Source organism: Anabrus simplex, chromosome 1, assembly GCF_040414725.1.
Source record: "Anabrus simplex isolate iqAnaSimp1 chromosome 1, ASM4041472v1, whole genome shotgun sequence".
NCBI classification, from domain to species: Eukaryota; Metazoa; Arthropoda; class Insecta; order Orthoptera; family Tettigoniidae; genus Anabrus; species Anabrus simplex.
Window position 1 is genome coordinate 94260482 of NC_090265.1, and position 18209 is coordinate 94278690.

An 18209-nucleotide genomic window follows, 5' to 3' on the forward strand; every position below is an offset into this window, starting at 1 on the left:
ATTATGGGGGTGAAGTATGATTGGAATAGAATCTGCTTTGATGTTAAGGGAACTTGTTTGTTCCAGAGGAGGTTCCGAACTTGATGGTAAAACTGAGCTGATTTTTGAATGCGGTTGTTAATCTCATGCTGTATTCTGTTATCACTTGAAATGATGCACCCAAGATATTTATATTGGTCTACTGTTTCCAGTTGTGTACCTTCCAGCATTATTTTTCCTTTCTTCTTCTGTCTGTTGACAGACATAGTAACAGTTATTTATTGTTAATCCGTGTGCTTTCAAATGTTCATTCCAGGTGTTCAGACTCTCTTGGACTTCCTTCTCTGTATTTCCCCAAATTACTACATCATCTGCAAATGCAAATGCATTGATGTCCATATTGTTCTTCTGCTTAATTTCTTTCATGACTTCATCCATGACAGTGATAAAAAGTAATGGTGAAAGGGTACAGCCTTGTTGCACTCCTTTAGTGGTTTGGAACCAATCAGAATTACCGTTTCCTATCTGTACGCAACTGCATTAACTTAAAATCGACATCATAATATCGACGAGAACCCATTGAAAATTGCTGGCAATACCTGTTCCACATCCCTACAATACGGTGATCCATTCTGAAAATATTTTCTTCTGCTTAATTTCTTTCATGACTTCATCCATGACAGTGATAAAAAGTAATGGTGAAAGGGTACAGCCTTGTTGCACTCCTTTAGTGGTTTGGAACCAATCAGAATTACCGTTTCCTATCTGTACGCAACTGCATTAACTTAAAATCGACATCATAATATCGACGAGAACCCATTGAAAATTGCTGGCAATACCTGTTCCACATCCCTACAATACGGTGATCCATTCTGAAAATATTTTTGCTGTGAATAAAATGGTTACTTTTACTAAGTGTCAGGTACAGTAAACACGTTATAACTGTGCCACTTAGAAACCAATGGCTTCTTAAGAGTTCTAAGGGTTGCACCTTTGCTATTCCAATTTGAATGACAGTTCCTGCGCAGCTGGAGCTCAGAAGTACGGTACATTGTCGACCTTGCAGTTAGCTTAAAAAAGTAGGCCTAATGTTTTGATGTCTTTCTGCAGCTCTGAGAAACGTTTTTATATAGGCTAGTAGAATGTCATTCTGTCTTCACTATTTTTCCAAAGCCAGTGACGTTACACAGAGGTGCTGTAAAAGCGACTACTGTGGCTAGCGATGTATAATGAAGATGCAGACGTTGAAGGTCGAGTTTTGTGTGCACGCATAGAGGGTGTTGATGGGGGGCACTGTGGTTACCGTGGTGGCTGCCAGTGGTGTTCATTATTGTTCCGTCGCAAATGCAAGGTGACCTATGAAGACATGTGACATGATTTTCTGCGAAAAACTTCAGTCTTGGATTGGTAAAATACGGTATTTTCATCTTGAAGAAAATTTGATCTGTTTTGATAAGCGAAAGAAGCTTAGACATAATTTTAGGCTCTTCAGATTTTGTGATTAGAGGCAAGTGATTGTGGGAGCTCATGTGAATAGTCAGTGCTATTATTATTTTAACACTTGGGTCCAAGCTTGTATTTTGTGTTTATCACAGAATCCAGCGGATTTTAGTGACTTTTTTTTTTTTTTTTCTTCAAAATATTCTTACATTTTACCTACTCAATGGATTTAAATTTGTAATACACTTTCTGAAAGGTGCAGCGGTCTAAACTTATATCCCACTTACAGCATTCAAATATTCTGAGTAGTGCACAAGTATTGCTGTGCTCTTTATCCCTGTGTAAACTGAAAAAATAAAAAGTAATTTTTACCTCTTGATTTCTCTACAGATAACTGTTACGAGCTACACATTAACTAATTTGTGCTACCTACCAATTCTTCGTCGTTGGCTGTAACTCGATCCGAGTATATATAACTTCTTCCTGCATACATTGACTAGTTCAACACAGTTTATGGATGTGTTTACGATTAATAAACAGGCCAATCCTGGCATAAAACATACGCCCACACAAATCACACTGAATGGGTGGAGGAGGGCGGGGTTGTAATTGACGGAGTTTTCTTGCTTGTCGCTTGGCCTCTTGATGTCTGCGGCGTTCTCTTTCAAACAAGTTGACAGCGATGGATGTAGTGTTCCGCCACAGTGAGCGTTCCACAGCACATTCTTCCCATGTCTGTATATCTATACCAGTTGCCTTCAAGATGTATTTCAGCTGGTCCTTAAAATGCTTAGGAGGGGCTTTATGAGGTCTACTGCCAGAGCAAAGTTCACCGTAAAGAATTTGGCGGGGAAGCCTGGTATTACCCATGTGGTGAACATGGCCTAACCATTTGATGAGCAATGATTGTTGCCTTGATGCTATTTAGCTGCGTTTTGTTGAGAACTGCCGTGTTGGTCACATAGTCCTCCCACTTAATATTCAAGATGAATCTCATTTTCTGTTGGTGGAAGCGCTCAAGTTTTTTGATATCACGGCGATAGAGTGTCTGAGTTTCACAGCCATACAGCAGCGTGGAAATGACAACAGCTTTGTACACCATGAGTTTGGTATGCAGTTTTAGGTTGTCGTTCATGAAGTCTCTGTGCATTAACCGTCCGAATGCTGCACGAGCAGCCCCAATTCTTTTATCAACGTCTTGTTCACAGATATTCCGTTTAGACAAGATGCTTCCAAGATGTGAAAAGTGATCAACTTGTTCCAGTGTTGTGTCTAAGATGGAAATACTGAACTCAGGAAGTGTTAATCCTGGGGCAGGTTGTGCAAGTACCTTCAGTTTTTTTCTTTTTTTTCTCTTCGTATTAATGCCAAGACCAAAGCGATCACTTGCAGTTTTAAAGCAGTTGACTGACTGTTGTAGTTCTGCAGGTGTTAGAGCAGGAGATGCGGTGTCATTGGCATACTGCAGTTCTGTCACCCGGGTAACCAGAGTACGTCTATGTGAGCGAAGTCTTGCCAGATTGAAAAGGCCTCCGTCAAAACGAAATTTAATCTCCATGCCTAAATTGTTTGCAGATGGTTCATACAGCAAGGCAGCCATGTACAGTGCAAAGAGTGTAGGAGCAAGCACACAGCCTTGTTTCAATCCATGAGTGATTGGGAACGAATCTGATACTGAGTTACCATGATTAACCGGTCCAGACATACCATCATGAAGAGCTTGAACGAATTTCACATAATGTTCAGAACATCCAAAATGTCTCAATACTTTCCACATAGCAGATCTTCGTACTGAATCAAAGGCTTTTTCCAGATCATAGAAAACTAACTAAGAGGCTGCTGCTGTTCTCTGCATTTAGCTGGAGTTGTCTAGCACAGAAGATCATATCTGTTGTGCCTCTGGAGGTTCGGAAACCACATTGATACTCAGGCAAAATCCATTCTGAGATATCTCGGAGCCGGTTTAATAGAATTATTGCGAGAATTTTACCTACAATTGACAAAAGCGATATACCACGGTAGTTCTCACATACACTACGATCGCCTTTCTTAAAGATAGTGATGATTGTAGCGTTCTTCAAGTTGTTAGGTACTTCTCGAGTTTCCCAAATTAAGAGGATGAATGTGAAAAGTCTAGTCTTCAAGGGTATACCTCCATTTTGTATCAGTTCCAGAGGGATGTTATCAGGACCAGGAGCCTTTCTAGGTTTTAGTTGATTGAATGTTTTGGTGAAGTCTCTGTATGTAGGTGGAACTGCCATCCATGATTGTTAGGGCTGCTGAGGGACATTACGAAGAAAGTCCTCAGCAGCATTGAAGGCACGATTTAGAAGTGAAGAGAAATGTTCCTTCCAACGCTCTAAAATTTCTCCATTATCAGTTAAAATGTAAAGAGTTGTCACCAGTCTTCACTGACCCGGATGAAGATTGAATTGGACCATTTATCTCCTTTATGCCAGCATCGAAGTTTTGCAGGTCACTGGCATCAGATAATCTTTGCAGTTTGTCAGCTTTTTGTTGCCACCAGTTATTCTTAATTTCCCTAATTTTTGCCTGACATTTTCCTTTAAGTTCCAAGAAGTGTGATTTCTTCACATTGGAAGACGGATCTTGAAGATAGGATAGGTGGGCTTCCAGTTTGGCATTGATCACACATTTAATTTCGTTATTGTTTTCATCAAACCAGTCCTGTCTTTTTTTCCTCACAAAACCAATTGTTTCCTCAGCTGACTTAGTGATGATCTTCTGAAGCGTGGCCTATTACTGATTTGTACTATTACTGCTGACTGGATGACTAGCCAGTTTGTTTGAGATTGTATTTCTGTAATCTATAGCAATGGATTCAATTTGAAGTTTAGAAGTATCGAATTTCTTTCTGGGCAGGTTGTGGATAGATCTTTTTGGTTTGCGACAGATTGATATTCTCAGCCGGCAAGAAAGGAGCTTATGATCTGTCCAGCAGTCATCTACGTTTCTTGCGGTCCTTGTAACAAGGACGTCGTTTTTATCACATTGCCTGGTGATAATATAATCAAGGATGTGGCAGTGTGCTTTGAGCGAGGATACATCCAAGTGGTCTTGTAGCTATTAGGCAGGCAGATCTGAGTATTGGTAATGAAGAGTTCATGTTCAGCACATAAACCAAGGAGCAGTAGACCATTGGCATTACAGCTGCCAAGTCCATGTTTTCCTATCACATTGCCGCACCAATTAATTCATAAGCTAACCTATTATGGTAGAGGAGGGTAAGAGTAAGTACTTAGTTTATTTTGACATTATAATATATAATTTTGGGGAGGTTAGGTTGTGTAATACTTATTATAAGCCGATGCGTTTCAAACCTACAACCAGGATCGTCTTCAAAGCAATAACAAAGATTTAAGTTGTAAATGTCACTCCATAGTAACTAAACTCAAGATAGAGCGACTCTGTTAGAAATATAGTTCATTCCAGGGCCTCCTGAGTCAAGGAGAAAGATGTTAGAGTTAACTGTGGAGGGTAGCCATGATCAACTCAATATATAGCTGTCCGCTTTGTTAAAATTATTCGGGTGATTAGCAACTTCTGTCGCTTCACTAATTTTTGTAGGTATAAAATGTTTCTCTTTACAAATTACAGAAGTTGCATCAAAAGTGATTTTATAGTCATTATGTATGGCATGTTCTGCCACAGCAGACTTTAATGGCTGGCAATGACATACTTATTTACTCACATATTAGACCCCTTTTCCCTCCACTTTTACAGCCAAAAAAATATAGGGGTGTCCATTATGCAGTAACCTCAAATTTTGTGCAGTGAACACATGAAGTCTAGACACGTGTGTCCACACTGTTCTTTAACAAACTTATGAATGTATTTGAGTTATACTGGCTATTTTCCTTGGAAGGCATTATTTTCAAATGTAAAAAGTCAATAAATGGTGTACACGACTTTTAGGCCTACATGTAAAGTAAATCCTGTTTTAGTTACTCATATCATGTCAGTCGTTTCATATTAATTCCTCTAATGAGGCAGACGTCAGAAAGGGCATATGGTCATAAAAACTCGCTACAAAGATTCGTCTCGCTTCATACTCGACACCGCAGAGAAAAGGAATGAGGGTATCATATTATTATATAATGCAATATTGATATAAAATAACTCAGTGACCAGTCATTTGCCTCTGTCAATTGAGCTGTAGGCCTACCACACAGTAAACCTGGTCACTACTTTCATTTTAATTGTCTTGCGCCGCTAACTTCCCTGCTACTGGCATGTCGTCATTCCAAGCCTCATTTTATAATCACTAAAAACTGCAGTTCACTTGCACTATGCACTCCATCCATATAGAGAGTGACCAATGGAGGTGACTACCTCATGAATCCCTGGGCGAATTATTTTGGTTGGAGCCAAAATCACAAATAGACAAAATTGGAATGTTTCTCGTCATCAATTTTAACAATTGTAAATTTACAGTAATTGTAAATTGTATTTGAAGGGTACAGGGAAAAAAGCAGGTAAGTCACTTTTTTCATGAAACCCAGGAAACAGTTTTTTAATTTGAAAACGTAATAAGTGCTTCCAAAACAAAGTAATTATTTGAAGCAAAGTGAAATATTGAAGTCTCAGGTGTAGCGAACCAAGTAAAAGGGTGCTTAGTGCCCTGAATGACAAGAGTATCAAACAAAACCAAAAATTTCATTCATACACCACTTTCTTCAGGGAAAAAAACCAGGTAACTCACCTGAAACAGAAAGAAAACCAGGCATGTCAGCCCCTATAATTTTGTGTGTAAAACTGTAAGATGATATAACTATTATTTTAATGGAATTCAATAATAATAAAGCCATGGTAACTCACAGTTTATCATTCATGTGCCAATCCCTGGAAAAACTTCACTGCTGGCTGACCACAAAATTTCATGGGTCTCATATCTTGGTACTTAGCTTTGGAAATACGAAGAGGACCTGAGGGCAATTGAGAGATTTGTTACACATTTTCCACATAACTAATTTTAACGGGAAATTTAAAGGAGAGAATTAGGTAAATATATTAACAATTTTACCTGAATAGGCCAAGGAAGGTAGCTCAAATTTTCCATTCTTCTGTGTTGAAACACCTTTGGCAGCCTTTTTTATGGTGCTGAATTCAAAAGAGCCATTATAAGAAGCTCGCCAGTGCAGTAGTCGAGGGTGGTTGGATGAGGCTACAAGTTCCCTGACAGGTTGGGTCTTAAACGGACATTTAAGTACATATTTCTGATCTAAAAAATCTTTCCAAGCAAGTAGCATTTCCTTGCAGACTGTCACCACAGTGAAGGGCGATGGTTTCAGTCTTGAGTTTTCAATCATGCTTATGAAGTCTTGGAGTTTCCATCCTTTGTTTCATACTCCACAGCCCAACGTCCTTATCAGATTCCATGTATGAATGTCCTCGTTCTGGAAATGTGATCTTAAAGTTTGTTAAGCCATGGATTAGATTATCAACAACATAGTGCATGAAACGAAAAATGATGAAATTCTTGTTTTGCCCTCCAGCAGAATCACAAAATACTTGAAGATCAACTTCATCATCAAGGTAGTTCATAATGAAATGAAAGAGAAAGGAGGCAACCTCGTTAAGCCCTTTCTTCCCAATACCTTCATGGTACACACAGAAAACCGACTTCCCAGTAGAGAGAATGTGGATGTTGAATGAATACATTGATAGCCGACGCTTGTAGAATACATCGTTGGTACTTATATTTGGTATCGGAACATTTTTGGCAAAATCCATACAAGTTGCTTCCATCTTCTTTGATTTCATAGATTTGTTTTTTGCATCTCTTTTATGTTGGTAGAATGATTCAGCCTTTTTTGGTGAAGAATATTCAAGGTTGTCAGCTCTTTAATTTCTTTTTTATCCTCTTCTGGGGACAGCACTTTTAATTTGGCTGAAAATTCGTCACAACGAATGCATGTGTCACTACGTGGGTATCCAAATGATAGACTATGTTACAAAGTATTGGAATAATAACTTGCACTAATAAACAGAATGCAAAAACACAGCCGACTTACAAGAGTTACAATGAGATACTCGCGGAATATTTCAGCGATCACACTGTTCTCTATTGGGAGGCAGATGACTTGCCTGGTTTTTTCACTGTAACAGTTGAGTTACCTGCTTCTTTTCCTGTACACTAAATCTTTGAAGGTAAATAAACCCATGACTAACCTGTTTTTTTGCCTGTTTCATATGTCTAACAGATAGTCCTACACATGGAGAATCCAATGGCACCTCAAACTAAATTTCGATTAAAAAGTGACTTACCTGGTTTTTACCCTGTACCCATCATTTTATTTTCCAACATTCGTATATACTACGTAAAACTACCTTCGAACTCAATATCGAATAGACTTTAATTACCTTCATTGTTATACTGTACGTGTGATGGCCTTGTTTTAATATTAAGAACCACTAACGTATTTTACTATGTGCAACTAGTCAATTTGTTATTTCGTCTAAGATAAGACCTTGCAAGTGTTTTTTAATGTTACTCTCTCTCGCATATTATGTTCATAAGTCCCAACCAGACGTCTGTTGTAATTTTGAGGTGCTTTGATATGACTGATGATGCCCCACATAGGGGGCGAAACATGTCTCCATTTTAACGATGTTTAACTAAAAATGTTAACATCCTGTAATATATTGAATAGGTTGGAGTCCAATAAATGTTCTTATATTATTATTATTATTATTATTATTATTATTATTATTATTCCAAGTGACGTCATCTTCACTGCCATTTTGTCAGCCATACCCTGCAATTGAGACCGAGAGCATTCGAGGTCCTGTCTTTTTGAATCTTTTAAAAATAGTTATGTTCCTGACTATAGAGTAGCAGAAGCCACTCCTTCTGAATAAAGCCGTGTTGTTGAAAGCGTGCCAAACCACCAGCTGGTAACTAGCGTATGTTATGAGTTGTATTTCTGAATGTAATAGATAGTGACTGGAAGCATTCCTTTTATAACTGTGGCTGTTGAAAGCGAGTCACTTGTTTTTAAGTATATTTCATGCTTGTTCTGTACATTTATCAGTTCAGGATTTACCTAAACAGCTGTAAATGAGATAAGAGAGGCCACATTGTTTAGGTTAGGCATGCTGTCACCCAGATAGTGCCAGAAGTTTCACGACGGAAAGAATAAAAAGAAATAACGGGAAAGTTTGCCGCATTTATGGATATCTACAGGTGTGGCAGTAATGCATTTATTATCACAATGTTTAATTTCGTACGTTCGTTGTCTTCCTTTTTTTAATTAACGCATACCGGTACACCTTACTATGTTTTGTTTGGTGTCTCTGAAAATCTTTGAAAGTAAGTGGGGACATAAAAAACAATATTATTATTTGTTAGGTATGTTGGCAAGTAAAACATTTGTGATTGGATTGTTTTTATCACGTTTTAAACCTACATCTCTCCTGAAAAACCCTATATTGGCCCGAGTTGCGAGATGTTAAACAATCACTTTGTTAATGATCTCGCCTGCCTATATTAATGGACCTGGCAACAACCGTGAATATTTCTTAACTAAAATAAACTCGTTTCCTCATCCCGAGGTGGTGCAGCTCTTTTTTAGACATGCCATATGAAAATTCTTTAAAATTTATAAGCATATAAATGAAAATCAATACTTATTAACTTCAAGAACCAACGATCTTTACCAATGCTCAACTTTTCTTATGTTTTTAACAACATGCCATTTGACAATTAAATGGAATGTGCTTTCTGATTTTTATCTTTATTGTAACATCTTTTAATATCAAGTACCAACCACCTATGTCATAATCCGCAAATAATTGTCATGTTTTTAGACTCAAATATTAACACAAATATTGTTAAGTAATAGTATACTACATTTTATATTGTAGTAGTTGTTTAACGATCTCTAATCCATTTTACAAGACATTGTTCTTAACAGTATTTATAAGTCATTTCCAATCAGGTACCTGATCTATTCCTAAGATAAAAAATATGGCTGATGGTGCCTACTATTGATATGCAAAACATGTACCATCCAATGTATTAATTTTATGTGAACAATTTTGATAAGGACGAAGTCCTAATTTTTAAGATTGTATTGTATTGAATAGATGGGTGAACAATAAAAGCATACTAGTGTTATTTAATACAAATACTTTCAATACGGACCCAAAAATGAATTTTATCACATGTAATATTACTAGCATGACAGTGCAACACTGTCTTTCACACACAAGCACGCTAGATCCTCCCTTCTTGTTGATGGTGGTGTTGCATCGCATGTTGAAGTTTATTGGAGTTTGATCTGCATTGCTATCACATGGCAATGAAAATCTATGATTTTGTCACTGAAATCGCTTGGCATTCTCTGGCAGAGAGATGTTTGCCTTCGCAGGCACAATCCCTTTCGTGTCATGAATCTACGGATCCAACCCCGGCTCCCTTTCAGATCCGAACAGCTGTTTCCTCCTTTAATCGCTAGTTCGCGCGCTTTGAAATGTAGCACCTCCTTCGAGATACTAAAGCCATCGTTTCGCAACTCGTCTTCCAGCTCAGGAAACTTAGCAGTTTCCGGCCCTCTGAATGCCTTACATGTTCGGTTGGTGGTTTATAGCGCAGCTTTCTGTTTACGCAGTAGCAAATATTAAACTCATTCACACTGAATTCTCGACCTGCAGCTCTGTTACTACGTTCTTCAGCATATTTTATAACTTTGAGTTTAAGCCCAGCCGTATAACATCCACGTTTCTCTATAACATAAAGATCGACCTACACAAGAAAACTTAACTGAGAAACAACAATGAAACATGAAGACAGAATACTGGTACTTGTCGACAATACAACAGATGGACGATACCTAATGCCGTGATCACTTGACGGCCTGGGCAGGGAAACACTCCCAGTTCATGTGATCAGCTCTGCCGGAGAGGTAGCGATAAGCATATTGACAAAGATGGAAGAGTGAGAGGAATGGCTGAGTGTGACTGACTGGCTAGGAATGCGGCTTTGGGGTGGGGGTTTGCGAGTTAACTATTTTTTTTACAACAGCTAACCTGAACCGTTCTGCAGGTAGAAAGAAATGCAGTTTCTTCTTGTACTGTCGCATACAAAGTACCGTTACAACAATGATTACAGTCCCGATATTTAATGTAGGCGCATCCACGGAATCCCCAAACTTTATTTCATGTATGTACTGTTTGTCTTTATACAACGTCAGAAATTAATGCGAGTTATATGCGGAGATATTTTCCCCTGCAATTTTAAATGTTAAAAATGGGGTGTGAGATATACACGGTGGCGAGTTATATGTGAGCAAATACGATATATATATTCCAGCACAGTTTAAACCAATAGGATTTTTGACAGATTGCAAGCAATTGCCTATGATGATATTAAGCGTAAAGAGGGTCTTGACATTGTGTCTTCAGAAAATATGGCCAATCCTATTTGTGACAGATTGTACGTATGGCAAAAAGGCCAGACTCAAAGGATGAGAATCACGTGACAATCTGTCTTTTGGCTTAGGATGTAGCACTTTGTCAATCTGTTTCCTTGAGTAGCCATTGCTCAGGAATATTCTCGTTGGGCTTCTACATATATTGTATGAAGGGAAATCAACAAACTGCATATACAGAAAATATATCGTCGTTGCCGGGACGAAACCTCCTATGTGTTAATATGTTTGGAGATATACTGACCCGCAGCACATACATTATGAAGAGCGAGAATGCCTTGACAAATGTCACACAATATTGGCCCTTAGATGACAGAACCTTACCAGCCAAAGTTCTAAGCTAAAATATTTCACATAGGAGGTTTTGTCCCGGCAACGACGATATTCAGTAGCTGTTACTACTATATACATGCACAAAAAAATGAAGAACGTAGCAGAATATAAAATTCCAAGCTATCATGTACATAAATGGCATTGCAAGAAAGGAAAGCTATGTACCGTATTTCCCTGAATCCAAGACTACATTTTTTTCCAGAATCTCATAATTATGAAAAATCAAGGGTTGTCTTGCATTCACGACCTAACAGTAATGAACATCGCTGGCAGCTACCACGGTAACAACGCTGCTTCTTTTCACACACACACACACACACCCCGTGCATGCGCACACAAAACGCCCACTTCATTATTATACATCGGTAGCCGCTGCAACCGTTTGTACAGTGCCTCTGTGTAACTTCACTGGATCTTGGGAAATAGTGAAGAGATTGACATTCTATTACCCTCTACAAAGACGTTTCTCAAATCCGTAGAATGGTGTCAAAACAAGTGAGCCTTTGAATTCTTAGAAAGGTCATGCTCAGTGGCAGGGTTATGATGGCGGATCAAAAAGTAAGTTACACTAGTTTGCCGCGAGAGCACGCTGTGTGTCTTGACTGTGGCCAATACAGAACAAGCTAAGGTAACTGCTGACATGTCCGATGGGAAGGTTGGTGTGGTATCCTGTCGTGTTGTGTGTGCGGACTGTGCTAGTCTCAGTGGCGCATCAACTGGATGTTCATTCCAAATTGGAGATGCGTGCAACAATCTGATTTCTATGAGCTAAACGGCTCAGTTGCACAGACATTGATCGTGAAATCACTGTTGTATATGGTGAGTGTGCAATTTCTCGCCCAGGTATTTTAATTTAAACCTAGGAATTTCATTTTTGTCCGTATTGAACTGAGAAAGGATGATAGGAAAACTTAAAACGGACCACCTTTTCAATACAAAAATGTTATAGTTTATTTATAACATGTATTTGTACTTGGAACTAGTTTCAACGCTGATTTGCGTCATCATCAGCCAAAATGTGGGAATAGGCAAGCATGTAGGCATTTATATTACACAAGGCGTTACATTAAACAATACACATCTTACAAGGAGATAAAAACAGGGACGAGTATAGAGACAAATGAATCGTTGAGAAAACAAAAGTTATACATATTAAAAATAACCTTAACCACACATCTTGCAGTGCGAAAGTGTTCTTCTTGAATGATTCCTGAATAGAAAACACACGTGCACACATTTCTGAAGAGCCAGCAGGCAGGACAAAGTAAAGTGAAACCTTAAGAGTTCTCATTTTTCTATGTTCTGACTAACTAATGAAGTCTCCCTTGAGTTCCTGATAAACATACAAAACAGGAAATTCTCCTTCACTCTCAACAATAGCTATAAAGACCAACGGTAAATTTCATTTTAAATATTGTGCAGAGACGTGAAAGCATGATCTTGAATATAATATAACTCCTTCATTTAACCCAATTTTTTACACAAGGTGTTACATTAAACAATACACATCTTAGGAGGAGATAAAAACAGGGACGAATGTAGAAACAAATGCATCATTGAGAAAGCAAAAATTATACATATTAAAAATAAGCTTAACCACACAACTTGCAGTGCGAAAATATTTGCCTTGAGTGATTCCTGAATACAAGACGCACGCGCACACATTTCTAAAGAGCCAGCAGGCAGGAAAAAGTAAGGTGAAACCTTAAGAGTTCTTCTGAGAAGAGTTCATCATTCTTTCTATGTTCCGACTAACTAGTGAAGTCTCCCTCGAGTTCCTGATAAACATACACAACAGGAAATTCTCCTTAACTCTCAACAATAGCTATAAAAGACCAACGGTAAATTGTATTTTAAATACTGTGCAGAGATGTGAAAGCATGATCTTGAACATGATATAACTTCTTCATTTAACCACCTTTGAAAGTCTCTCTCTATATTACATAGCTTCATTAACACAACATTCTGTAGATGCACAAAATAATCTTGTAATCTTCACAGGTCTGGTATTCAGCTCGACAAGAATATAAAATAGGTATTAAGGAATACGTTGTTGAGAGTTTGGAGGATGACTGTGCCAGTATTTGTGGTGTATTGTTGCAGCGTTACGTGTAGGGTGGGGGCAGGTTTCTATGATGTTTATTGCGGGACATGAGGCGGTAAAGCTATGGCGCGAGATGCTGGGTCTTCAGAAATGTGTGCACGTGTGTTTTATATTCAGGAATCATTCAAGAAGAACACTTTCGCACTGCAAGATGTGTGGTTAAGGTTATTTTTAATATGTATAACTTTTGTTTTCTCAACAATTCATTTGTCTCTATACTCGTCCCTGTTTTTATCTCCTTGTACGATGTGTATTGTTTAATGTAACGCCTTGTGTAATATAAATGCCTACATGCTTGCCTATTCCCACATTTTGGCTGATGATGACGCAAATCAGCGTTGAAACTAGTTCCAAGTACAAATACATGTTATAAATAAACTATAACATTTTTGTATTGAAAAGGTGGACCGTTTTAATTTTTCCTATCATCCAGGTATTTTAAAGCGGTATAAGTATTTTGACACCAGACATGTGGATCTCACTGACGAATATCGCAAAGGCAGGCCTGCAACGTCCAGTATTGTTGCAAACGTTGGCCGTGTGAATGGGTTCATTAGAGAGAATCGGCGCATAACACTGCAGGAAATTGCCAGCATGCTGAACATTTCATTTGGCAGTGTGTTCTCCATTGTTAACCAGCACCTTGGATTTCGTAAACTGTGTGAAAGATGGGTCCCATGTCTGCTCACCGATGTTCACAATGGATAACGTTTCCACTTGTCACTGGCATTTATGCAACGACATTCTGTGGAGGGCAACGAATTTCTGTGGCGAATCATCACCGGAGATGAAACGTGGGTCCACCACTTCAACCCCGAAACAAAGAGAGCATTGACGGAATGGGTGCACGCCACATCACCACCACAAAAGAAGGCCAATGTCCAACCTTCGTCAGGAAAGGTAGTGGTGACAGTGTTCTTTGAGATGGAGGGTGTGATGCACGTGGAATTTATATTTATGCCAAAAGGCACGATAGTCAACTCTGCTTCATCTTCTCAAACGTTGAACCGTTTGCGTAAGGCAATTAAAGGAAACTGGCAGGGAAAATTTAGCGCTGGTGTGATTTATTTGCACGTTAATGCAACACCTCACACGGACCTACAAATGTCCGAACTGCTGCAGCGATTCAAGGGGAGTTGTAGCAACATCCTCCACACAGTCCAGACTTAGTGCCATGTTTGGTAAGCTGAAAAAGGATCTTGGTGGACGAGAATTCCGAACCGATGGGGAGGTGAAAGCAGCTGTCTCCAGATGGTTACATAGTGCTAGAGGTGATTTTGTAATCTATGATCTTCATATCTGTATTGACGAACTACACAATTAGAAATAGGAAAGGACTTCCACATATCAATACTTATTTATTGCACTTATTATGCTACAGTACTGGTTTTGACCCCCTACATAGGGTCACCTTCAGCTGAACAGTACATTCACATATAGATCATGAAGCTATGATTAAGATTACATTGTTCATGTTTGTCGGTTACTGTAGTCACGTCCTAGTTCGTGAACCATGGGCAACGGCTGAGTGGCCTAGTAGGTGGTCCTGAGAGTCGGGATACCATTGCTATGGAATGGGAGTGGGTATCTCGGACATATTCTGAGTCATGGCCCTCGTTGTGCTCAGGCGGCTAGGACTACACAATTCACCGGTGGTCCATAACCCGTTAGAGGAGAGATCCTCACTTGCACTATGTGCAAGTAGGGTAGCATCCTGCTTCATGAATTTACCAAACTCAAAACATTGTAAGCAAGCCTCGGACCTATGGGAGTAATGGAGTCCCACTCCCATTTGACAGGCGAGGGACTCCTTGGAAACAGCGTGGCGAACGAAATGGAATTCAATGGGGAGCTATCAATATTAAAGGGGCTTATGGAAGAAAGAAAGTAGAACTGGCTGAGTCAGCAAAGAGGATGCATCTGGATGTGCTAGGAGTAAGTGATATTCGGGTAAGGGGAGATAACGAGGAAGAGATAGGAGATTATAAAGTAACTGCACACAGGTGTTAGAAAGGGAAGGACAGAGTATGGGGTAGGGCTGTTTATCAGGAATACCACTGCACGCAACATAGTTTCTATTAAGCACATAAACAAGCGAATGATGTGGGTAGATTTGGCAGTTGGAGGAATTAGGACGAGGATTGTCTCAGAGCATACACCATGTGAGGGTGCAGATGAGGATGAAGTTGACAAGTTTTACGAAGCATTGAGTGACATCGTGGTCAGGGTCAACAGCAAGGATAGAATAATGCTAATGGGTGATTTCAATGCAAGAGTTTGAAATAGAACTGAAAGATACGAAAGGGTGATAGGTAAATTTGGGGAAAATAAGGAAGCTAATGGGAATGGGAAGCATTTGCTGGACTTCTGTGCTAGTATGGGTTTAGCAGTTACGAATACATTCTTCAAGCATAAGTCTATTCACCGCTACACATGGTAGGCTAGGGGTACCAGATCCATAATAGACTATATCTTAACCGACTTCGAATTCAGGAAATCTGTTAGGAATGTAAGAGTTTTTTGCAGATTTTTCGATGATACAGACCACTATCTGATCTGTAGTGAACTAAGTATCTGTAGGCCTAGGGTAGAGAAAGTGAAATCTGTCTGCAAACGAATAAGGGTAGAAAATCTCCAGGACGAGCAAATTAGACAGAAGTACATGGATATGATTAGTGAAAAGTTTCGAACAGCAGACAGTAAGCAGTTTCAGGATATAGGAAGTGAATGGGTGGCATACAGGGATGCTGTAGTAGAAACAGCAAGGGAATGCCTAGGAACAACTGTGTTAAAGATGGGAAAAGGCAAACATCTTGGTGGAATGTTGAAGTGAGAGCAGCCTGTAAACGTAAAAATAAGGCTTATTAGAAATGGCTCCAAACAAGGACCGAGGCAGACAGGGATTTGTACGTAGATGAAGGAAACAGAGCAAAACAAATAGTTGTTGAATCCAAAAAGAAGTCATGGGAAGATTTTGGTAATAGCCTGGAAAGGCTAGGTCAAACAGCAGGGAAACATTTCTGGACAGTAATAAAGAATCTTAGGAAGGGATAGAAAAAAGAAATGAACAGTGTTTTAAGTAATTCAGGTGTACTCATAATAGATCCCAGGGAATCACTGGAGAGGTGGAGGGAATATTTTAAACATCTTCTCAATGTAAAAGGAAATCATCCTGGTGGTGTTGCAAACAGCCAAGCTCATGGGGAGGAGGAAAATGATGTTGGTGAAATTATGCTTGAGGAAGTGGAAAGGATGGTAAAAAAAACTCCATTGTCATAAGGCAGCAGGAATAGATGAAATTAGACCTGAAATGGTGAAGTATAGTGGGAAGGCAGGGATGAAATGGCTTCATAGAGTAGTAAAATTAGCATGGAGTGTTGGTAAGGCACCTTCAGATTGGACAAAAGCAGTAAACGCACCTATCTATAAGCAAGGGAACAGGAAGGATTGCAACAACTATCGAGGTATCTCCCAGGATGGTAATATAGTAAGGGAGATTGAATCAAGGTGTAGTAAAGCTAATGCAGTGAGCTCGCAGTTGCGATCAACAGTATTCTGTAAGAAGGAAGTCAGCTCCCAGACAAAACTATCTTTACATGTCTTTTCAGACCAACTTTGTTTTACGGGAGCGAAAGCTGGGTGGACTCAGGATATCTTATTCATAAGTTAGGAGTAATAGACATGAAAGTAGCAAGAATGATTGCTGGTACAAACAGGTGGGAATAATGGCAGGAGGTTACTCGGAATGAGGAGGTAAAGGCAAATTTAGGAATGAACTCGATGGATGAAGCTGTACGCATAAACCGGCTTCCGTGTTGGGGTCATGTGAGGCGAATGGAGGAGGATAGGTTACCTAGAAGAATAATGGACTCTGCTATGGAGGGTAAGAGAAGTAGAGGTAGACCAAGACGACGATGGTTAGACTCTGTTTCAAATGATTTAAAGATGAGAGGTATAGAACTAAATGAGGCCACAATACTAGTTGCAAATCGAGGATTGTGGCGACGTTCAGTAAATTCTCAGAGGCTTGCAGACTGAATGCTGAAAGGCATAACAGTCTATAATGATAATGTATGTGTATGTCTGGGGAATGCCATATGATAACAAATATTTGATCACGTCCAAACGGGGCATGTCAAAACGGGAACTGGCGTGTATGTCACTATGAGTGACAAAGCAATTGTATGTCTATAATGATATGCTTTAGGTCTTAAAATTAATTTATAAAATGCTATCTCCACTTAAAACTAACTTATAAGTATGTAAGATAAAAACAATATATGTAGGAACACTTAATGCACATGAATGTTTGTGTCTTGCATGTAATTCAGTTCATCGGTTGATTTCTGTGTTCAAGTCTTATTTTCGTAGTTGTACACTTGATTGATGTTTTTGGAGCCTGAGTGATATGATTTGCTTGTAAAATTATCACATTATATGTATAAAAGATTTTGTCATCAAGTATATACATAGAATAAAACACTTCCCAAGTTTAAAATGAGTACCAGGCATATGGATACAATTGGAATAAAATATGTATATTCAGCTCTGCTGTATGTTGAATCTTGTTGTTTTATGTTAAAATGTCCTGTGACATCCATGAAATTTGAGTGGCATTGGATTCAAAGTGGTGGCTCCTTTCCCATCTGTAGCTGTGCAGTGATGTTATATGTGGAAGATAAGATTGAGCTGTGAGTGATATGTTATGTTGGAGAAATGTCTAAGGATTGTGTGTGCTAATTTGAATATGTACTTACTGTCATTGGTGTGGTTGAGTTGCGTTTGATATGCGAGCTCGTTGTGTATTGCTTCATGTCCGTCTTGGGCTCATACTAGCTGCTGTGAGGGGTTAGGGAAGGAGGGGTAGGGGGAGCTGCTGTTGTGGGGGTAGGGGTGGAGCT

General features: G+C 39.1%; 1 protein-coding gene across 1 annotated transcript in view; it reads left to right on the top strand.

Moving 5' to 3' along the window:
* The window catches only part of SMC3 (structural maintenance of chromosomes 3), a 311725-nt gene that overhangs the window by 57946 nt on the left and 235570 nt on the right, over window positions 1–18209 (top strand). The gene's annotated exons all lie outside the window — the stretch shown is intronic.